The sequence below is a fragment of the Mirounga angustirostris genome, unplaced genomic scaffold (assembly GCF_029215605.1).
Source record: "Mirounga angustirostris isolate CCGP_5_RB_7025 unplaced genomic scaffold, mMirAng1.0.hap1 SCAF_7, whole genome shotgun sequence".
Lineage (NCBI taxonomy): Eukaryota > Metazoa > Chordata > Mammalia > Carnivora > Phocidae > Mirounga > Mirounga angustirostris.
This window is the reverse complement of record NW_026991715.1, coordinates 146,462,570-146,486,318: the sequence shown is the minus strand read 5'-3', so window position 1 is coordinate 146,486,318 and position 23,749 is coordinate 146,462,570. Positions and strand designations below refer to the sequence as shown.

At 43.6% G+C, this 23,749-nt stretch overlaps 1 long non-coding RNA gene across 2 annotated transcripts in view; it reads right to left on the bottom strand.

Moving 5' to 3' along the window:
- The window catches only part of LOC123834438 (uncharacterized), a 56,334-nt gene that overhangs the window by 20,422 nt on the left and 12,163 nt on the right, over positions 1 to 23,749 (bottom strand). Inside the window, exons 2-6 of one of the 2 annotated variants that reach the window (XR_006788449.2) lie at positions 21,038 to 21,116; positions 20,821 to 20,951; positions 19,935 to 19,995; positions 16,798 to 16,886; positions 11,281 to 11,425 (exon numbers count right to left, since the gene is read on the bottom strand). This is a non-coding gene — a long non-coding RNA (uncharacterized LOC123834438). The remainder of the gene's footprint in view (positions 1 to 11,280; positions 11,426 to 16,797; positions 16,887 to 19,934; positions 19,996 to 20,820; positions 20,952 to 21,037; positions 21,117 to 23,749) is intronic. The other variant, XR_006788450.2, reaches the window with a different exon arrangement.

The window sequence follows — 23,749 nt, the reverse complement described above, 5'->3', positions numbered from 1 at the left end:
TGCCTCGTGTGCACATTGGCTCTTTCCTGCTACTTCTCTGCCCTCCCAGCAGCCCCAGGGTCAGGCAGCTCCCTCTGCCTACAGTAAAAATGAAGAAATTTCATCAGGGTTTCATGGGACAGGCAGTCCCTCTGGGACCTTCTGGGACTATCTGGAGGCACAGGGTTGCCCTGTTCTCAGGCCCTACAAAACCGCCTGAGGGTTCTGACTTCGGCAGCACAAGTCTTAGGAAGGCAGGGCGCTGGAGCTCCCTTATCAGGGGTCCACCAACATCTGTGCCCCACTGCTTCCCCAGGACAGTTGTATTGGCCCTAAAGGAAGGGAACTCTGCTGGGATTGTTGCCCTAAATCTTCTCTCTTCTTGTCCCGACACCAATTCTCTGACACCACCCGGATCTCTTGCCATTGCGTTCCATTCTGACATTCAGTCAACGCTGACTCCCCAGAGTTGGAGCAGACCCCACCAGTTAAGGGCCAAGACCTACACAAGACCACCCCCACTTCAGATGGCAGTTGCAAGTTTGGGGAGCTGCCTACGCTAATAGGCTATAAATTTGGAGGATCCCATGACCCCCTCAGGTTCAATAACTTGTTAAAACAAGTCAAGGAACTCACAGAGAGCACTGCACTGCATGTATTATTTAAGTTTTATTAAAGGACAAAACTTGGAAACACCCAGATGTGGGGGATGCATAGAGCAAAATCTGGGAGGGTCTCAGATGCAGAGCTCCCTTGCCCTCTCCCCGTGGAGTCAGGGCATGTCACCCCCACAGTGTATCAATGTGTTCACCAAAGAGGAAGTTCCTCCTGCTTGGGGTGTCGAGAGTCTTACTGGGGTCTTATTCCATCATTGGCCACATGGCAGAGCTATCTCCAGCCCCTCTCCTTTCCCAGACCCCTGATCTTTCAGGCATGGCCAGCCCCAATCTTATATCTGAGGACCCACCTCGAGTCACCTCGTTAGCATAAACTCAAGGATGACTGAAAAGGGCTCATTAAGAATAACAAAAGACTACTAGGTATTCACCTCAAAGATACAGATGTAGTGAAAAGAAGGGGCACATGCACCCCAATATTTATCGCAGCATTGTCCACAATAGCCAAACTGTGGAAGGGGCCAAGATGTCCATGGACAGATGAATGGATAAAGATGTGGTTCCTATATACAGTGGAATATTACTCAGCCATCAGAAAGGATGAATACCCACCATTTGCATCGACATGGATGGAACTGGAGGGGATTATGCTAAGTGAAATAAGTCAAGCAGAGAAAGACAATTATCATATGGTTTCACTCATATGTGGAACATAGGAATAGCACGGAAGACCATAGGGGAAGGGAGGGAAAACTGAATGGGAAGAAACCAGAGAGGGAGACAAACAATGAGAGACTATGGACCCCAGGAAACAAACAGGGTTTCAGAGGGGAGGGGGTGGGGGGATGGGGCAACCAGGTGATGGGTATTAAGGAGGGCACGTGTTGTGATGAGCACTGGGTGTTATACGCAACTAATGAATTGTTGAACACTACATCAAAAGCTAATGATGTACTATATATTGGCTAACTGAACATAATAATAATAAAAGCAAAAACTAAAAACTAAAACAAAAGCAAAAACTAAAAAAAAAATATTTTAAAAAGCATAAAAAAAGAAAATAACAAAAGACGCTCTCATCATGCAGGAAATTCCAGTTTTGAAGTCCTATGCTCGGAACTGGGGATAAAGACCAGATACCTTCTTTATTGGGCCACACTCTGTCTCACAACTCACAAGCCAGAAAGGGACCCCGCCTGCTTTTCTCTACTCTCTGCTCTTAACACCCATTTCCTTAGGGAGTGATTGCAGAGTGTCAGAGATGTACCAACTGGAGAAAGCATAACCGAAGAGAAGAACTGCATGGGGCTCACATTCACCCACATTATGCTGCCACGCAAGCATAAACCACAGTACGTATAGATTCTTGGTTCCTGACCTTCTAGCTCCTATGACAGCTCCCCTGGCACAGGAACCACACACCCCAGATTTTCACTTGCAGATTTTCTCTATTCTGCAAATAGGCAGTGACTCCCTGCCATGTGATCTGCACCAAGCGAAGCTCTCTGATAGAGAAGACACAGCAGACACAGTCCCTGCCCCCGGGGGAGCTGATAGTTTAGGTGGTGAGAGAGACAGGGGACAGGTAGCTAAATAATGATGTCATCACAATGATGCACAAAGGAAAAGTGCTGGGTGCTATGTGGGCAGATGGCCAGGAGATCCAAGCCAGATCGCAGTGTTGGGACAGGCTAGTTTGCACAGCTCCAGTCACTGGGAGAGCTGAAACATGAGGAGGTGTCAACATGGTAAAAGTTCGGAAGGTGGAAGCTGGAGGAGGAGGATCCGAGCAGAGGAAATGTGCATACAAGCTCGGAGCGGGAAGGCCTCAGTTCAAGAAACCGAGAGCACAGAGAGAGCACAGAGAACGAGAGCAAAGGAGGAGAAAGCTACAGGAGTAAACTGGTGCGGGTAATGGTGGATCTGTGGTCATGGAAAGGATCTGGGGTTTCATCTTAACAGCAATGGGGAGCCATCGAGTGTGTTAAGCAGGGGGACGACATGATCAACTTTGCATCTTAAAAACATAACTGCTGCAGTGTCAAGAAAGGGCTGAAGGTGGGGTGCCTGGGTAGTTCCATGGGTTGGGCATCTTCCTCCAGCTCAGGTCATGATCCCAGAGTCCTGGGATCGAGCCCCAGGTCGGGCTCCCTGCTCAGGGAGGAGTCTGCTTCTCCCTCTGCCTGCCGCTCCCCCTGCTTGTGCACTCTCCCTCTCTCTTTGTCAAATAAATAAATAAAAATTAAAAAAAAAAAAAAGAATGTACTGAAGGGAGCTAAGGGGAATTTGGAGAGGCAAATTTGATTGATGTTCCTATAGCCCACATAAGGTATGGTGGTGGCTTCCCCCAAAATGGTGGCGTGGAGGTGGAGAGAAGTGGATGGTGCTGGGGAGGGACAGTTTTTCTTCTGACTGGTCTATGAGTTAAATTGAGACAGATTCACAGGAAAAAAAAATCAAACTTAATTATGCAATCCACAGAAATAGGAGAGATTCCAAAGACAGGCAAAATGAGGTATATATGTCATCCTAAACTAAGGAGATGGTGGGCAACGGTCTGGAACTTTAAAGGGAAGGAGGACAATTCACAGGAAGACGAAGAAGAGTAAATGTTTGGTAGGCAAACCTTTCCCAGGCCATAAAGAGCCATGGTACACAGAAAGGACTTTGATCAAACAGGCCTTGCTAAGTTCCTCCTTGTCTACCAACTCTAGTTCATACTATAATGTAGTTATCTTTGGTGACAGCTTCCTTCTGGAGCAGGTCCCCTATTTAAATTCTTTCAGGCAGTGAGGGGGATGGCCAAGGCTTCTTCCTGAGTCTTTTGGGCCTTGATTGTTGCAACTCAAAATAATTTGTGTACTAAAGTGGTACATATTGGGGCAATTCGTTATGAACCCCTACAATGCTATTGATAATGCAGTATTTCATAATGCTATTATGAAATATAATCAATAGGACCCAGCAGTTGATTGGATAGAGAAATTCTGCAAGAAGAAGGTATAAAGGATGATGCCTGAGATTCTGGCTTGAGCTACCTGGTGGTGCTCTGAACTAGTAAAAAATAATGGTGAAGGAACCACCAGGATCAGGGAAGAAGTAGGGGGAGGGACGGATCAGGATAGAGCATTAGTTTATTTTCACCAATATAGTCCCAATTTCAAATATTCAATTTTCCTGTCTTCATGAAATCTCAACATCTCTCAGAAAAATCTTTCGCTAACAAAACCACATTTCCAGATCTCCTTTAGTACAAATGTATCCCCAAATTTTCTTTTATCAGATTAAAAGCCTTTGGGTCCACAGATACAGTTAACCAAATCCATGAGATTTCCCTTGTGCTTGAGAAGTGATGTTAATTAACCAGTTTCCTAAAGCTTGTAACCATTGTAAATTTTAGCACAATGATGATAATAAACTCAAGTAAGCTGTTTTCTTTTAGGTGGAAAAAAAAAAAAAAGGAAACTTCAACCTGGATAGTTAATTCTATCCTGGCAAAGATCAGATCCCTCCAAGATGATTACTACCACCACCACCCCATTCCATTTTCTGTATTCGACCTTGATTAAATAATGGGAAACACTTGGATATGAGTCACCCACAACTGTCAAAAGCCAAGGAACTTTACCCCTAGGTCCCTTCTGCAACATGGCAGGTTGCCCTACTACACAGTGATTAATTCAGGACTTTGGAGCTGATCTATAACCAAGCTCCAAAAGAAACATTTTAGTGCTGTTTGTCATAAGCAGCAAAGGATGGAGCATACTGACATGGTTACTAACCAATTTTCATAATCAAAAAGCATTGTACTATATTGGCCAAAACATTAGTCATAGGATTAGAATCCATCCACCCTCGAATAGTCTAATCCTCTTAAAAATAGCTCAGAATAATCAAGTTAGCTTCACTGTAAATTTTAGTAAACCCATCCCTCTTATAAAAGAGTTTCAGAAAAGAAAAGATCAAACACTTTCTAAAATCCTTGATGCTGGTGAAACATTGGGCAAAATAAATGTTCTTACAAAGCACTTATATAATTGATTTAAGCTAAAATATACTAATAGAGATCCATTTGCCATAACAAATGGATTTATGCTATAAAGACTTCCACTGTGGAAGCGAATTCTGAGTGCTGGTTTTCTAAATAATGTGACAGTAACGAGAAAGGGCGTAGGGAAATATCTCACCAAGCACTCTACTTTCTAGCAATTTTTAAATGGAAGCCCCTTTGAGTAAAGCCATTTAAGTATTTAATGACTAAATGAACAGACCAATTGTTTTGTGACTTTCTGGTGAGTGCAGTGCCCTGTCCCAGCAGGCAGTGCTGACTTGACGGGCAAACAGCGCAAGCCTTCAATGCATCCAGTTGGCTCTGGCAAAATTCATCAAATCCACTCTCACCTCCAGTCTCCTAAGTGTTTTTCACACATCCCACATGACCAAGCCACAACCCCACCTTCCTGCAGTTGGCCAAAGTGCTGGAGAAGCCATGAAGAGGATCACAAATATGCTTCTGTCAATTTCCCCTTAGATTCAGTTCCACATTTCAATCTCTCCACATTACCCTGGTCCCTTCTTTGTGATCTTATCTACTGTCCAGTCCAGATTCATCATATCAAAAAATTATAATAATCACACCTACCTATCTTCATTTAAATTACTGATAAAAATGTTGAAGCTTACAGATTCAAGAACAATGTCATTTTTTTCAAGTTCAAATTGATATAAGATGGCATCATCACCCAACTGGTTATTCTTCCCAATAAGTGTCCTTGCCTCCAACCCCAAGTTCTCTAAAGGCTTAGCTGAAGCTGAACACACACAAACATAGCAGTGTAAGCTTCATGGACTTACACTGGATGCATGCACTCAAAGGGTTCTAAGAGTCAAACTTCGTGGGCTAACTATAAGGGAGCCATTCCCCTTGATTCCACTCCACCTGCCCATGGGCTCCTGTGACTGCCTCTTCTTTGCTATTTATACCTGAGAAGTCAACCATCCTGTCAAAAGTTAAAAAGGTACTATCCATAACAATTGCAATCAAAATGCTTTTATACTTTTGGAGACTATCCCTGTGATGGTTAATTTTATTTGTCAACTTGTCTGGAACACGGTGCCCAGATATGTGATCAAATATTCTAGATGTTTCGGGGCGCCTGGGTGGCTCAGATGGTTAAGCGTCTGCCTTCGGCTCAGGTCATGATCCCGGGGTCCTGGGATCGAGCCCCGCATCGGGTTCCCTGCTCCTTGGGAGCCTGCTTCTCCCTCTGCCTCTCTCTCTCTTTCTCTGTGTCTCTCATGAATAAATAAACAAAATCTTTAAAAAAAAAATATTCTAGATGTTTCTGTGGAGTTTTTGGTTTTTTTGATGACATTTACATTTAAATTGGTGGACTTCAAATAAAGCAGATTGCCCTGCGTAATGTAGGTGGGCCTTATCCAACCATCTGAAGGCCCTAAGAGCAAAAGACTGACCTCCCTGGAACAAGAAAGGATTCTTCCAGCAGATAACCTTCAGACTTGAGTTGTGACATCCACTCTTCCCTAGCAAGATGAAAGTCTTTAGACTCATGACCTGACTCAGCTCTTTCCTGGGTCTCCAGCCTGATGGCCTTCAGACTTGAACTACAGATTTTGAACTTGCCAATACACACACACACACACACACACACACACACACCACATCCTGGAGAACCCTGATTGATACAATCAAAGAAGTATTTTAATATGAAAAGCACAAAAATTTACTAATAAATTGCACAGAAACAATCTTATACCTACAGTTCTTCAAATGAATCATTATTAGCATCCTATCAGCTTTGTTATTCTCTTTAAGTAGCTCACATCCATTGTTCTTTAGACTTTTTTCCAGGATGTATTCACCTTCTTATTTGTCCTTGAGATCTTGGGTGAAGGAAAGTATATAAATATTTCACCTCTGCAATTCCAGTTTTCCACTCTTCAGAAGGTATCTACTGAATCATAGGTCAAAGATACAGCCACTGTCTGGTACAGAAGTCATAAGAACATTAATAACTCCTAATGGATTTATGAGTCAGACTTATTGAACAAAAAAATTACATTCAGGAAAAGGGAAATGCGAAAGAGAAGCATGAATGAGAGTGAGAGAAACGGCACTTGCTCAGGGCAGGAGAAGCCTATGCTCAGCACTTCCGGGGGAGGGTAAGAAAGGCCATGCTGGATGTAGGCATTTCCAGCCATGGCCCCTCTACACACACACACACACTGTGGCTCTAACGATTATTTTTTTTTAATTTTTTTTAAGGATTTTATTTATCTATTTGACAAAAAGAGACACAGTGAGAGAAGGAACACAAGCAGGGGGAGTGGGAGAGGGAGAAGAAGGCTTCCTGCCGAGCAAGGAGCTCGATGTGGGGCTCAATCCCAGGACCCTGGGATCATGACCTGAGCCAAAGGCAGACGCTTAACGACTAAGCCACCCATGCACCCCTATTATTATTATTCTTTTAATGACAAGTGATTTCGTGGGAGAAGTCTTGGTCTGATGAGATGCCACCGCAAAGTAACAAAACCCCAGAAGCCCATGGAAATACACAATGATGGATAACACTATGTAACATTGCCAAGTTACCTTCATATCTCAATTACTTGCGGGGATAGGAGACAGACAGAATATGGGTAACAGAAAGCCAAGAGTAATCCAAAAATCTAATTTTCTCAAATGGTTCAAAGTCTTCCCACAAGAGCCTTTACGAAAAGGATTGACAGGTGTTGCATCTGCAATGAAGAGAGCCACAGAAGGTGCTTGAGAAGACCAAGTAGTGCCTCGTCTCCTGGGAGAAGAACACTGGGGAATGTGCTGGATGCCCAGCTCAGCCAGGCACCAGAGGTTTCCCAGGCTGTCCTCAAGAGGCTGATCCATAGATGAGAATGATGATTTCTTAATTCACATCAAAAGAACTCTTTACTGGGGCTCCTGGCTGGTCCAGTCCATAGAGCGTGCAACTCAATCTCAGGGTTGTGGATTCGAGCCCCATGTTGGGTGTAGACATTACTTTAAAATAAAATCTTAAAAAAAAAAAAAGAACTCTTTATTCACCATGAGACTTATCTCTTCTAGTCAGCACATTCTCCCCTCTTAGAAAATTCTAACATGGAAAGTCAAATTATAAACAAGAGACTGATGAGCATTCAGTGAGGAACAAGAAAAGATGGTGGGATGCTTTTATGGAGAGTGACATCAAGTCATAGGGATACAGATAAACCTTTCAAAGAGATGAAAGCATGTCTGCTGCTCAGGACATCCTGTTCTGCAGATGGTGAAGTTCCCACACCAGAAACGTCCTCTTCTCCCACTCTTGTTCTCTGGGCCCATGTTGATAATCTGCCCCTAGTTCTAAGTGCTTCTCAAACTCTCCAAACACTCATTTACAGATTATTGTATAGGATGGATGCCATGGGCTGAATTATGCCCCCCCAAATTCATATGATGAAGTCCTAACCCCCAGCACCTCAGAGTATGACTGTATTTGGAGATGGTGTCTTTAAAGAGTAACTAAGTTAAAATGAGATTATTTCAAATGAGATTCTAATTTTATGTGACTGGTGTTCTCATTTAAAAGCAGAAATTTGGGGGCGCCTGGGTGGCTCAGTCGGTTAAGTGTTTGCCTTCGGCTCAGGTCATGATCCCAGGGTCCTGGGATTGAGACAGCTACGAGCTCAGCAGGGAGTCTACTTCTCCCTCTGTCCCTTCCCCACCCCCCATGCGCACGCTCTCTCTCTTTTCTCTATCAAATAAATAAATAAAACCTTTAAAAAAATAAATAAAAGCAGAAATTTGGACACAGATACAGAGGGAGACCATGCAAAGACACAAGGAAAAGAGGGCCATCTGTAAGCCAAGGAGAGAGCCTACAACAGCTTCCTGCATTCCTCAGAAGGAACCAACCTTGAGGACACCTCTATTTCAGAATTCTGGCCTCCAGAACTGGGGAGAAATTTAATCTCTGTTGTTTAAACCACGCGCTCTGAGTAGTTTGATATGGCAGCCCCAGCAAACTAATACATGGGGTACATCAGAGTTACATGTGGATTTTTCACTCTCTGAGGATAGGGCTTTTCACAATCTTAAGAGAGGCTTTTCTTCCCCTACATACCCCTGCCATTTTAAACACTAAAAATGACTGCCTGCACCCCAGCTAATGAGCAGAGTTATGCCTATTGCCAGAGACTAAAGGAGGGAAGTTATTTTAAGAGGCGGAGCAGAGATCTTTGTGTTGCCCAGATCACATAATCAGCTCAGAGTAATTGATGAGTACAGACATAAGTCCTGAGTACATATTCATTCACACTATTAAATATTCATGAAACAACTGTCTCCAATTGGAGCCTCAATATTCCCCTGCCCTGTTGTTCTCAACCCCTGCAATTCTCAACCCCTCCCCCAAAATCATTCCACCTCAAAAGAAGCTTCTTCTAGTTTTTTAATTGCCAAACCCAGTGGATAGTTTTCTACTACTGTTTTTCTGAACCTCTTTTCATTTGATTCCTTCCTCTCTGTTGAAACCCTCCACTATCTCCCATCTTACGACATCACAATTAGCTGACCCCTCCATCTCTGACTACCCCCTCCTGGGCTCTGCCCTCATAGTTTTCCTCTTGACACGTTATAAATATTACTACTCCTTGAATTTATGTCCACCTGCTTCTAACATCACATAAATTTATCTATCACTTCTACACTGATGATCCAGATCTACACAGGAACTAGCTTCTCCCCACTGCCTTCAGCCTAGTACCACACATCCAGCTTTCTGATGAGGAAACCCAATTTTACTTCCACTCCATTAGAGAGAACCATTTGTGTGGCCCTTTGCAGCCCCTTCTCAGCTACATCTCTTCATCCTGAAAGAGGAGGCACATATTTTGTTGGTCCTTCATAAGTACCTGAGAACTTGCATCACCTGTAAAATAAGGCAAACCCTCCTGAATGTGGCATTCAAGACCCTCAGAAAATGACCCGAGCTTATCTTTCCAGCCTCAGCTCCATTCTCTCTACCTTCCAATCTAGTCAGGGCAGACAGTCTGTTCCTTCTCAGTTATTTCCAGGCCTTTGCTCATATTCTCCATGTTTAGAAAAGTTTTCCCTGCTAGTCTATTTTCAACTCATCTTCCTAATTAAAAAAAAGAAAAGAAAAGAGGGTGCCTGGGTGGCTCAGTTGGTTAAGCGACTGCCTTCGGCTCAGGTCATGATCCTGGAGTCCCGGGATCGAGTCCCGCATCGGGCTCCCTGCTCGGCGGGGAGTCTGCTTCTCCCTCTGACCCTCCCCCCACTCATGTGCTCTCTCTCATTCTCCCTCTCAAATAAATAAATAAAATCTTTAAAAAAAAAAAAAAGAAAGAAAAAAAATCTTCCCTTTAGCTTTCACCGAGCCTTAGCCAGGCAGAATGCCACCATATGCAGTGTTCCCTTTGTACTGAGTAAATCCCACCATTACAGCGTTTATTCTGCATCATGCTCATTTGTTTGTCCATCTGCCTTCCCCACTGTTCCGTGAGTCATCGCAGGACCGTGGCTCCCATCCCTGAAGCCTCTTGAACCTGCCACTGTCATTAACATGGTGACTCATGAGTATTCCTGAAAGGAACCAAACCTCCAGGGAGGAAGTATGAACAATCCACATAAAACTGGGAGAACGACATGGCTTTGCTATGAAATGCAACACAGTAGCCACACGCAGAATCAGCATAGTATTCATCCTCTTCAGGATTTAGGACTTCTGAACATTAAAAGGCCCAGGAGGTGTCACAGAGAACAGCATCAATCAAGGCTGGAACCTACACCCTGAAATTCCTGACAGATAGCCTGGCCAACTATAATTGTAAAAGCTCTCATCTTCAGTTTCACTTCAGGAAATTAAAAACTGACCAACACAGTCTGTGAAATAGAGCTCCTGATACTTGTGTCAGAAGGTGCCATATTTGAAACTAGTCTCTGATGTCATAAGAGAGGGAGAAAAACCATGAGAGACTCTCAACTCTAGGAAACAAACTGAGGGTTGCTGGAGAGGAGGTGGGTGGGGGAATGGGGTAACTGGGGGGATGGCATTAAGGAGGTCACGTGATGTGATGAGCACTGGGTGTTATACACAACTGATAATTTATTGAACACTACACCTGAAACTAATGATGTACTATCAGTTGGCTAATTGAATTTAAATTAAAAAAAAAAAGAAAGAAACTAGTCTCTAAGAAAACTGGATTTCTGGAACTGCAGAACTTTCTCAAGAAGTGGAAGCCAGGGGATGGCTCATTTGTTTGAGGGAAAGTCCTTCTGGTTCCTCAGATGTAGACTGAGTACCTGCCCATTGTTCCAAGGGAAAACTATGAGGTAACCTGATGCAAAACCAGATTACAAATGATTGAGTTTGAATTGTGTCTTTGTTGATTTCTCACTGGAGGGCAAGGAGAAGGAAGAGAGGAAAGAAATTATTGATTTGGTGTGAATTTTAGAAAGAGCTACTGCTTATTGAGAACATATGTCAATCTTTCCCAATAAAACACTGGATGCTCTAATTTGAGACCTGGAACTTCAGGAAAATCGTGAAGACGTGGATCTTCCCCTAATGCTGGAGTCTGGGCTATAAAAGGAAATAAATTTGGCTTGGCAAGATGAAAGCTGCGTAAGACTGTTAACACGTACCCTGGTGTTATTTGCATGAACTGTCCTGAACCGTGGAGAACATCCTGGTGTTGAACTCTCCTCTTCCAGAGTGATTATCTTCGGAGCCCCCACAGTGAGAACTGAGCAGTTTGTTAGGATGAGTATATTCCCAGCATCCATTTCCCTGGGAAGAGGTGGATATGGGAACACAGAATGAAGATTTCAGAGATGAAGTTTAGAATGGGGTGAAGGGGAACACCGTCTTCTCTTTAACCTTGTAGTGGATGGACTTTGAATGTGTAGATATAATGGCAGGGGAGTGACTCCCTCTAAAAATACATCTCATAACCATTGTAAACTATTCTTGGTGTTGTATTTCTCTTCTTTTACCCATAGACATTCAGTAGAACTTTACCAATGCAGCCTGATTTCAACTGTGCTATGGGCTCTAAATGGAAGGGCTTGATTTATGTTGGAGACAGAGGGGCAAAGGGGTTCAGTAACGCCCCTTTCTCAGGCCAGAGTAATGGCCCTTTAGCCTTCACCAAAGAGGGCACTCCCCATGAGGGCCACTACGAGAGAGTGGATCATGAGAGAGTGGATCCCAAATCCACAGACGTCCCCAAAATACCCAGGAGATTATTTAAGGGGGGCAAGCACCTTCAGGGGGAAGTCGTGTCCCTCTAAAAGAAAATGTGGCTTCAATTTGAACCTGGGAGCTGATAACGGCTGGACACCAGGTTACCATTTCAAAGTAGTTTTTTATGAAGATGCTTCCTTGTACTTTTCCACTCATTAAGGCGAGCTCCAGCTACCAGGTTGTAGAAGAGCATAATCATAATTTCTTAGTTCCAAGTTCTCCTGGTTGTGAAACAGATACATTCTTATTCTCAGGAGGCGAATCTAGGCAGCGTGCTATATACTGAACAAGTGCCAACTGCAGAGACTACGACTCTTCTGTTGGCTCTCCCTAATCTTGCCCACTTATGAATTAAAGGGAAGAACCATGTGTGTGTATGTGCACACGCACACACGGATTCTGCATATGCACGCACTTGAGCGTGTGCACTACGGTCTATATTGAGAGGTATGGGAGGAAAAAGCGTACAATGTTAGAGAACTGTAACCTTTTTGGGGAGTTTCACATAACCGGTGAATTATTACTTCTTTCAAATTTGTAAAGCCTTAAGTTTAATTGACAAAAATTAATGAACAATGGAAGAGCAGCATAAACACTTGGAATTATTACCCAGAACATCTTGCACTTATCAATTCATGCAGGATGACCGCTCTCTTGGAACAACTCGTTAAAGTGGAGAACTGGACTTTCGGCCCGTAATTCTTTCTGGAAGACCAGTCCTAGATGTCACTGACTAATTGGGCTAATTGGAAGAGGAAAAACTGCACAAAATGTTCCTTTAACATATACATTAATTTGCTTTTACTTTCAGCTGAGTCCTCCGTATCTAATTATGTTGATTTGTAGTTCTGAACAAATGAAAAATTCTAAGGGAAAAACATTTATAAAGGGTAATTCTAAAGGGAAAATAAAGATAAAGCAGAAGAGCAAGGAGGTCAAAAGGGCTATAAAATCTAACATATTATTCTTTTGACAACCTGTTTTAAGATACTCCAATCACTTAAAACTCACTAAAAATATCATCTTGAACACTCTCGGGAACTGAGAACTGCGTGTCCCAAATAATTGTCAACATGACATAGAGCTTTTGCTTTGCTGTAAGGCAGTTCCCAACTGACAAATGAGTTGTGCTCAAAAAGTTCTTTTGAAGTTAATTGTTCAGAACTCAGGCCATCTCACAGAAGAAAATCAACCCTAAATGCTTCTTGTTTTAGTTCCTCGGGCTACCGCACAGAGTCCCGCAGACCGGCTCGGGGGGCTTCAATGCAGAAATGTATTGTCTCCCAGGTCTGGCAGCTAGAGGTCCAAGATCAAGGTGTTGCCAAGGGGGCTCCACTGAGGGCTGTGAGGGAGAGTCTGCTCTGTGCCTCTCTCCTCGTGTCTGGGGGTTTGCTGGTGATCTTTGGCATTTCCTCTCTGCCTTCATCTTCACATGGTGTTCTCCCCGGGTGTGTATCTATCTATGTGTCCATATGTGGCAGAATAACTTCTCTCATTTTAAGTCCCCGAGTTTGTGGTAACTTGTCATGGCAGCCCCAGAAAACTAATACAGGGAGGTTCTTTGACTAAAGATTAAATAAGCCCAAACGAATCTAAAGACAAGGCCATTCTCTTAATTTTTTTCCCAGAGACAGATAAATCACAAATTAACACCATCCTTCTGCAGTCTCTTACCCTAAAATTAACATACTTCCAATGAAATAATATTACATTACGTAGAGAATTTGTGGAACATTTTTTTCAATAACTAAAAAAAATGTGCTCCATGGAGGAGCGATTTTACCTATAGAATAAATTATGTTCCTAACGTTTTATATACAGGCAAAACACCATGAAACCATACAAGGACTTAGGCAGGAGATGCGCCAGCTGGTGGACCCCCAGCTAAGGCCCCACCACTCCCAAAGCACAAAGCACCCTCTGGCATACAACCCGCCTCTCTGAGGGTGAAACAGGGTCCAATGGAGCTGAGAAGCCGGAGAAACACCAGCCACCGACAGAACTGAACACAGAGAGAGTGGTGTGACCACCACAGTGAAAAGGAGGAGGACCCAGTGAGCCTTCGGAGAGGCAAAGGTGGCTTCCCTCAGTGAGCCAACAGGCGAGAGGGGAGGAGCAGAGGAAACCAAACCTTCCACCTGCACGGAAGCCACACTGCCATTGTGTAGCTCGTCTGGAGACAGTCCTTGCCCAAACCCTCTCCACACTCACCAGTCAGGGACACCTGAAGCTCAAGGCCCCCCAGAGAATGGGACGTAAGGGACTGTGCAGGTTCTGGGTTAATCACAGGACTCATTCAGGAAAAAATGAACTTGCCTCCAGAGGACATTCGAGAGTAGCCCCAAGTCATCATGATAAAATGATGAAAACCTGAGTTTAAATAACCATACACAAGTGGAAGGACCACCTCCAAGCATAGGTCTCTGTATTCCATGGTGAGGGAATCATCCCTTCTATGCACTTTAGAGACACAGGGAAGAAAGGCAGAGTTTTTGGAAAAATCTATTACCAAAGACTATTCTTAAATGCAAGTCACCTAAGCTGAGACTGTACTACTCTGCAGTTAGTCACTGGGGCCTTACAGAGGGAGCAAATGGTAGACCAGGTGGCCACGGAGCATGGAGGAGGGTCAGCAGATCCTGAGAGAAGCCCCCCAGGCCAAAGAGGGCCAGAAGAGGAGCTCCTCCCAAAACATGGAGCCATGAACTCACTGCCTGAGAAGGAACAAAACTGGAAGCCCATCCCACTGCATTGTTTGTGTGTCTCAATAAATACATGAGCGACACATACATCATACATAACATAGTATGAATGGTAGAGCTGTATTATTAATATTGAAATGTATTGTGTTTTGTGTATTAATATAACATGTAACATATTAATATATTACATATTGCATATATAAGTAATTTAATAACATATTACACATATATATGTATTGCATACCTATTAATAATTTACATGTATTGCATGCTATACTATGCTATCTCATAATTTATATATATGTATATCCATATGTCTATCCATCTCTGTCTATCTGTCTCACTCCAGAATGCAGACCTAGTTGCTCTCAACACATCCTTTCGTCCACCTGAAGTGTTATATGGGAGGCCCTATTCAGCTACTGTAGAGAGGGGTCCTGAGTGTGCCTGTCAGACACTGTTGTGAGGCTTACGTCAGCCTGCATGTGTGACGTGACTCACTGCTTGGTACCCGGAAATGGGAAAGAACCTCATGGTTTCGGTGCCATTTCGGAGTTGGAAGCATCTATGTTCCCTTCAGCAATTGTCCAAAGAAGTCAAGTAGCGGTCAGGAGGGTGCTGCTCACTCTGCTCACTCTCCAGATGGGTTTCTCCAACGCTTCATCACACTTGACTTTTCTTTCTTGCTCCAGTTCAGACAAGCCCTGGGGCATAAGAGGAGACAGGGATGCCTCCTCATTGCCCCACTAGGACTTTGCCTTCTCCATTTCCTCGGGGCAGTGTGGCCCACACAGGATAGGGGGCGCCATGGTGCGGATAGTCAGAGCAATAGACTGCTGCTTGCCTTCACCCCAGGAACACCTGACTGCCTTCTGCTCCCTCTGCTGGCCCGCCAGCCTGCATGACCAGACGTGGTACACTCCACCACAACTACTGGGTCTACACTGATCTCCAGTGAAAGGAAGAACAAGATCAAAGACCGCTGTGCCCACACAAACCACTTCATGTCTAGGTCAACACTCAAAGTGAAGAATTAAAAATATACACATTTCAAGAGAATGATTTCTTCCTCTCCATCTCTTCCACAGAGCTCAAATAGTTGTTTTTCTTGCATAAAATTTTTCCTAGTAATTAAAAATGATGGCGTTGTATGTAAATGGCCTAAAATTTCAGTGATCGAGGGTGTATTTATGTCTCTTGTTTAGAAATGTGATCAGTTTCCTGGCACTGAAGGAACTCAATTTACTAAAACCAGCAGAAAGCACTTATATGATAAACCTACTGTACCATTTTTCCTGGGAAACATTTGCAATCTACTCCATCAGAAATGGAGGTTTTCTATTAAAAATATATCAACACCCTCATAAAGGCCATTTTCCCCTTGCAATTTATTCTGAGTAATAACATCCAAGCCACAAATTTGTTGACAATCAGTTTTTGCTTCTCCGTGCAATTCGGTTGAAGAGTATCTGTTTCTTAGTAACAGAATGGCGCCAATACAACACACCATTCAATTACCAGGTGCAGTGACACTGGCCACCCCCCAGTGCTTCCGGTTTCATGGTGACATATCTATAGAGCACCACTGGCCCCAAACCGTGAGCCTCGCAAGGGCTTGCTGCTCTACTCCAAATGGGTTTAATGGACTCCAAACATGAGTAATGTAAGTACTGAACCTCAACTATGTCATGAAAAATGTCTCCTGGGCATAGATGTGTGAAAGAGTCACTTAGATGTTGATGAGGGGCACCCTCTTGATCACGTTTTTCACCACAGAAAATATTGGCAGGCATAAAACCAGTGAGTCTAGCAGCTTGAGTAAAGAAACCCAATGATAGGGATACTTGAGACTGCCTCCCGCTTCATTCTGAAAGGTTGCTGGGATGGACTGTTGTAATTATAGCTTTTATTTCCCCCCCCACTTTCCCTTCCCCCCAATTTCTTCCAGTAACAGAACCCCTTGTGGGAAACTCTTTCCAATCAATGCATTTAAGACTCATGACCCAGGCTTGGTCCATCTAAGAAACACAAGCCCCTGACCACAGTGATTAATTACTTCAGGGACAGACAGCCACTTAGGTCACCTCCCCCAACAGGGACTTTGCTGGAAGCATCAGAAAGGAGACACTCTCTGTGCATTCCCAGCTTCATCGCTGGGAAGACGTGAGCCCAGGTGTGCTGGCAGCCACCTCTGACAACACATGGAGAACCTACCTGAGAAGGAAGAAATTTGACGAAGCAGATTCAAAAGCTAGAGAGGCAGCATCCTGATGTCACTGCATGTGCCCCTCAAACCTAGGCACCTGGATGTAGGAAACAAATGTCAATTTGAGTTGCATTTCTGTCACTTGTAGCACAAAATATCCTCACACGGACCCTGAGTTAAAAATCATAACCTGTATCTAGGCTAAAACAAAACTCCTGTTTCTGTTACCCACCACATCTCTGACACTTAATATGCAGGTTTTACATACCAAGAAAGGCTGATACTAACTACCTGGCATTAGCACAGACCCCACAGATAAGGGTTGAGTCCCACAAGACTGCCCCCACTTCAGACACTGACCGAAAAGTCTTGGCCTCTGGTATTTATGACCAACTGAACAGCCATAAATGAAGGGTTCTCATGAACCCCTTCTCGGGTTCAATAATTTGCTAGGAACAGCTGACAGAACTCAGGAGTGTTTTACTTACTATTGGGGGCTTTATTATAAAGGATACAGATGGAAGAGACGCAAAAGGCGATGTATAAGGGGGAAGCAGGGAGAGAGATTTCCATGCCCTCTCTGGGCACACCACCCTCCCAGCACTTCGATGTGCTCACCAACCCAGAAGCTTTCTGAGCCCTGTTGGTTAGGGTTTTTGTGGAGGTTCCATTATGTAAGTATGGTTGATTAAGTCATTAGCCATTGGTAATTAGCTTAATCTCCAGCCCCTCTTCACTCCCTGGAGGTTGACTTCTCTGGCAACCAGCCCCCTCCTCCACAGTCACCTAATTAGCATGAACTCAAATATCATTGAAAGAGCTTTATGATGAATAACAGAAGATGCTCCTCTCACTTCTACAGGGAAATTCCAGGGGTCTTAGGAGGTCTGTGCCAAGAACTAGGGACAAAGACCAAGTACATATTTCTTATGTCACAATATCACATGGGCAAATCTTGTTTTATTTTTAAAGATGATACATGTTGGAGCTTGGGTTGTTGGCTAAACCTTAACGCATGTAAGTAAGTGAAAACAAAGATTTGACTTTTTTCATTTTTTGTTTTTGATTTTCATTTTATCTTGTTTCATTGGTGTCTAGGAATGTTACAATATACTAGGACAAGCAACAAGTGGACATAAATTGTCTCAAAAGGCATTTCTTTAACCAAGTTCTAAGGAGGCAAGAGTTCCCAGGGATGGTGTTGGTGAACAGGATATGCGCTCTGTGTTTGGACATTTGCGTCCTTAGCCACACAATGGCCCTCTCTGCCACTGTTGTCCAAGGGCCTGAAATCTGAGGAGAATCAAGGAGGTGTTGGCTCATCATCAGAATCTGACCTTCTCAGATAAGGAAAGATGACCACCAGCTGTAGCAGAAGAGCAGTTCCTGGCATGTGAACCATGGCTCAGGGGCTATCTGGAGTCTGGTGTCTCACAACACTGCTATTAATAAGATAATTGCTACATTTCCCTCTCTGACATGAATAGTTTATTTGTGGCCACTCTCCCTGAAATCTCCTAACAAGTACAACTACTCTTTCCTTTTGTTTTAAGAAAGTTAGTTGGGGGTTCTGGGGGACAGGGGTTTCGGCAAAAAATAAACTAAGAGAAATCAAATATAGAGGCATATGTCAATTCAACAAATGTGGATTCGATGTCTCTTTCAAGAAAAACACTATGCTGGGGGAGGATGCAAGGGAGGAAGAGACACAGAGTGAGAAGTTCAGTGGGATGTAAAGGAAAGAGATTAAGCATGAGAGAGAAGACAAACACACATCTAAAAAGTAAGTCAGCAAAAATATGCCATAAGAAAAACAAAAGACAGCTAAAATACAGGTAAGGTAATATTTAAGAAGGGGAAGATAGGGATTTTTCAGATGCATTTAGTTACGCATTTCCCAAAGTTTGTCCTATAAAACACTAGTCCAATTAGATGCACCTTGAAGAAAGGGTTCTGTGGTCCGATATATTTTGGAGGAATGATGATTTCCATTCTGCCACTATTATAGCACATTAGAAATCCATAATATATTCTAGTTTATTAGTCTCTGGCTACTCCTACTGCAAAGAAACCTATTTAACTTTAACACAATATTTCCCAAAGTTATCTGACTATGGAAAACTTCTGTTTTCCATGGAAAATACTCTAAAACATGCTAAGGTATATCACCTAAGAAAAGATTCGTGATTTCATTGGGCAAACCCAGACATTCCAAAAGACTGGGTTTCTTTGAAATCCTGCAGATTGTTACCTCAATTGTTGGCTACAAATTATTTAGTAAACCAGCTTTGTTCCACCAGAAAATGAATGAATGAATGAATGAATGAATGAATGAATGAATGAATGAATAAGTATCATGAACTTTCCAAAGAGATGATACATATCCTTCTAAAATTTCAGATGCGTTTAAAATTTAGCAGGGGCCCTAAATAGCGAAGAATGCATACCTTCAAATTTTTGTTTAAAAAAAAGGATAAAACACACATATGTATCTATATATATATTTCATATGCATATATTTGCATATAAATATCCATGTATATTCCATCTGTCATGTGTAACAGACGTGCACACACATACATACATGGATTTATGTATATATCCCCTTTATGTGCTCACTGTGATCATTCATAAGCAGTTTCAAATTTATGTGGTTTTAAAAATCTATTATCAAGATATGCCTTAACCCACTGTTCTTACTGTGAATGGCTAAGCCCTCATTTCAAAGAGGAGAAAGGCAGGTGGAAAGGGAGAGAGGGAAGCGTTAAATGAAAGATTGGGGGTCACCAGGAACCTTGCCTGTGTTGGTTCTGAGAACCAAAGGAAGGCCAAACATTGACATGATTCAGAAACCTGTGAGTATTTATCACTGGACAATTGTACATCTGTCTGATGATGCTGTTCTCACCTCTGAACCATCTCTGATTCCACGACCCTGCTTGGAAACCCCCTGAGTGTTGGCACTTATTTAGGCTTTCCCAAAAGTATTGCCTCCATAAAGACCTCTTGCTCATCCTATCACCCGGACAGGGGGTTACTCAGAATAGCCAAGTACAGATGCTGGCCTTCCTGGGATCTTCAGACAACAAACTGATACTTTGGAGCCTGGGAAGGAGTGGGAGTCCTAATGCTCGCTCCTTCTTACCTGTAGATTAAAAGCAGAGGGGGAAATGGCCACAGTGAGGATCGAGGGATCAGGTCCTCACCTAAAACAGGATTGGAGAACAGTTTGAGCTGAGGCTCCAGTGAAGCTTCTCCCTCCCGTGCTAAACCTTGAGACTTACTCAGGGAAGTGCAGGACCACAGGCCTATCTCAGACCCTCATTACTATACAGAGAAAGTGTGAGAATGAGAGAGAAGGCACCTCCTCCTAGGGAAACCTGAAAAAGTGGGAAACAGGAAGTAGGAGAGCCGGTACCAGCCACGGCCCCAGAGCCAGAGAACTTTCCAGATACAAGCAAAGTCCTTGAACTTTGCCCTCCCCCACTCAAATGGCACAAGCATGGACAGTGGCTATCCAGTTCCCATCCTAGGCGATGCCGCTTCCCCAGGAGCCCATCAGCAGGGAGAGGGGATCCAGACTACTTCCACAAACACCCACCCTTTGTGGGGAGCTCTCCGGAAACCCAAACAAGGGGAAAAAGCTCTCGTCATCAGCATTCATACATACATCAGCAGCACAAATGCATTAAACCTGTACCTACAGAATTTTATATTCAAAAGGACATAGCTCTACCTAACTGGCAGGAAAACGATTCAGTACTTTCATGTGGAGATGATCATCTCTAGATGGATGGATTGGGTTACTTCTTAAGAATTCTGTTTCCCCGAGCCTTGCATTGAATTTCAGCTACAGTAAGTATTGGAAGATGGGTTTTTACCATAAGCAACCATAGGGCAGGGTCTCGGCTTTGTAGAACACACAACAGCATTTGCATACTACATCTAGCAAAGTGTTTTTGTAAGGTCAAGACATTTTGTGGAGTCTCTCTATGATGCAATCCGATCTCTGACTTCCTGTGAGCCCTTACATTTTGTCCCTTTTCAGTTAGCAGGTGTTCTTTGCTTTCTTGGTCGCTTCAAGTCACATGTTTGAGATCATTCTTCTCCCTGAAAATAATCAAGCTTCATTTCTGGGTTCCATGGGATTCAAACAGAGTATCTGAAATACATGACAGATAGGAGTTAACGTTCTCTGGATGATTTTAAAGGAAGACTTAATGAATAATAATCAACTGGAACTCATACTTGATTGATCGATGGAGGTGATAAGCAGGAACAAAGCCAGAGCACAGCCCAGAAGCCCATGGCAGGAAGAAACCTAAAACTATTGACAAAACAGATAGGAAATGTAAAACATTTTCAATCGATACCAAATTTGGCAGATGAATAAACGTCTGACTAATGCATCTTATCAGTTGTAAATCAGCTTTGAACTGCCATAAAATGTCATAAGACCATCTGAGAGGAAATTGGGGGGGCAAGCCTAAATCCCCCCCAAAAAAATCATCATATTTTATGGCATTTGTACTGGAATTATTTCTAGAATAATGCAATTTCACAGTACGATTCAAACTAGGTTTTAGTCTATTGGTTTAACTGCACCATAGCTAAAATTTAGACGTTTTTATAGTGCTCAATCCCACATAATGGTGGTTAGAAAACTTAGAGAAAATTCAATTATAGTACAGGAGACTTTTGTTCCATTTTTCTTCCCTTCGCAATGAACCTCAATGGGAGACCAACTACATAAATAGTAGTTTCCAAATTTCCAACCCAATGTATAGAAAAACGGAGTGGTTTACTAATCCAAGAAGCAGTATCGAGGGATGCAGAGATTATTCAAGGCAGCATAAGAACATCACAAAAAAATTTAATTCTCTAACAGAGGAACACTTGCTCAGGTTAAAATATATCCTGATCCTGGCATAGTTTTAAATACATCACATGATGAAATAATTATACACATTCCTATAAATACAGGTGGCATCAGAAAGAATCCAGAAAACACCCAGGCACGCTGAGGGCTGGAGGTCTCACCTTTTAGCTTGAAGAAACTATTCTAGGGAAGGAGCACTGGGTCCCCAGGGTACTGGCACATCTGGACCCCAAGGACAGCTATGCACCTGGCAGCTAAGGGGCACCTGCGGCCCTATAGATGGGCAACTGGCTGCTCAGTGTTTTGCTTTCTCGGAACAATAGAAAGGGATTACAGGATTATTGAGAGTTCAGTTTTAGAGATCTAATCCAAATGTCTCAGTTTGGTCCAAGAAAATGAGATCTGAAGAAATTAAATGGCTTCAGAGGGGGGAAAGATGGCGGAGGAGTAGGGGACCCTATTTCAACTGGTCCCCGGAGTTGAGCTGGATATCTACCAGACCACTCTGAGCACCCACGAAACCAGCCTGAGATGTAAGAAGATCTGGATCTCTACAAACAGAATATCGCAGGCGGTTGGTTTCCAGGTACAAAGCAGGGAGCCGTGATTCTGCGGGCAGATATCGGAGGATAAACGGCAGCAGGAGGGTGCCTGGCCGTGGGGATCCTACACCGCCGGTGAGTGACAGCCTCATGCGCTGGGGACGGGGCACAGACTCGCAGACCGGTAGCGGTAGCGGCAGGGAAAGGACTTTAGGGCAGCCCCCAGGTTGGAAACCTGGAGCAGCAGGGTCGCACACGTCCGAACTGGGAGCGGCTGGCGGTTTTAGAAGCACAAAGGGCAGAGACGCGCCCCGACCTGGAGGCAGGACTGGGAGCGCTGCAGAGGGGCGCACAACCCAGGCCGCTGCAGTTTATAGCAGCATGGACAGAAATGGAGACGGTGTGGCCTGCAGAGCTCACTGAAGAACACACTGCGGTCTCTGCTCTGAGGCAGAGGGTTGGAAATGGTCTCTTCTGCTCTGACTCGCGGAAGAGACGCGGATAGCCGCCAGGGAAAGGCGCCAGAGAACAAAAGCCCCAAAGACTGATTCCCACTGAGCCCATACCCCCGCCATAGGGGTGCAGGGCAACTCTGCCCAAACAGGGTTGCCTGAGTAACAGCGCGGCAGGCCCCTCCCGCAGAAGACAGGCTGGGAAAACAAGAGGCCAGCAACCCTAAGGTCCCTATAAAACAGGTGCATCTTGCTTGGGTTCTGGTCAATAATTTGGACTCTACACATTCCCTCAAACACCCATCAACAGAATGACTAGGAGGAGGAGCCCCCAAAACAGAAAAGACTCAGAGATTATGACTTATGCTGCAGATTTACAAATGGATGCAGATATAACCAAGATGTCGGAGATGGAATTCAGGCTAGCAATTGTGAAGACAATGGCTAGAATGGAGAAATCAATTAATGGCAACATAGAGTCTCTAAGGGCAGAAATAAAAGGTGAATTGGCAGAACTTAAAAATGCTATCAATGAGATCCAATCCAATCTAGATAATCTAACAGCTAGGGTAAGTGAGGCAGAAGAATGAATAAGCAATCTGGAAGACAATATAATAGATAAAAAGGGAAAAGAGGAGGCCAGGGAAAAACAACTCAGAATCCATGAAAATAGAATCAGAGAAATAAGTGACACCATGAGGCGTTCCAATGTCAGAATAATTGGAATCCCGGAGGGAGTGGAGAGAGAGAGAGGACTAGAAGATGTATTTGAGCAAATTGTAGCTGAGAACTTCCCTAATCTGGGGAATGAAACAAACATTCACGTCCTAGAGGCAGAGAGGACCCCTCCCAAGATCAAGGAAAACAGGCCAACACCCCGGCATGTAATAGTAAAACTTGCAAATCTTAGAACCAAGGAAACCATCTTAAGGGCAGTTAGGGGGAAGAGATTCCTTACGTAGAGAGGGAGGAATATCAGAATAATGTCAGACCTATCCACAGAGACCTGGCAAGCCAGAAAGGCCTGGTAAGACATATTCAGGGTACTAAATGAGAAGAACATGCAGTCAAGAATACTTTATCCGGC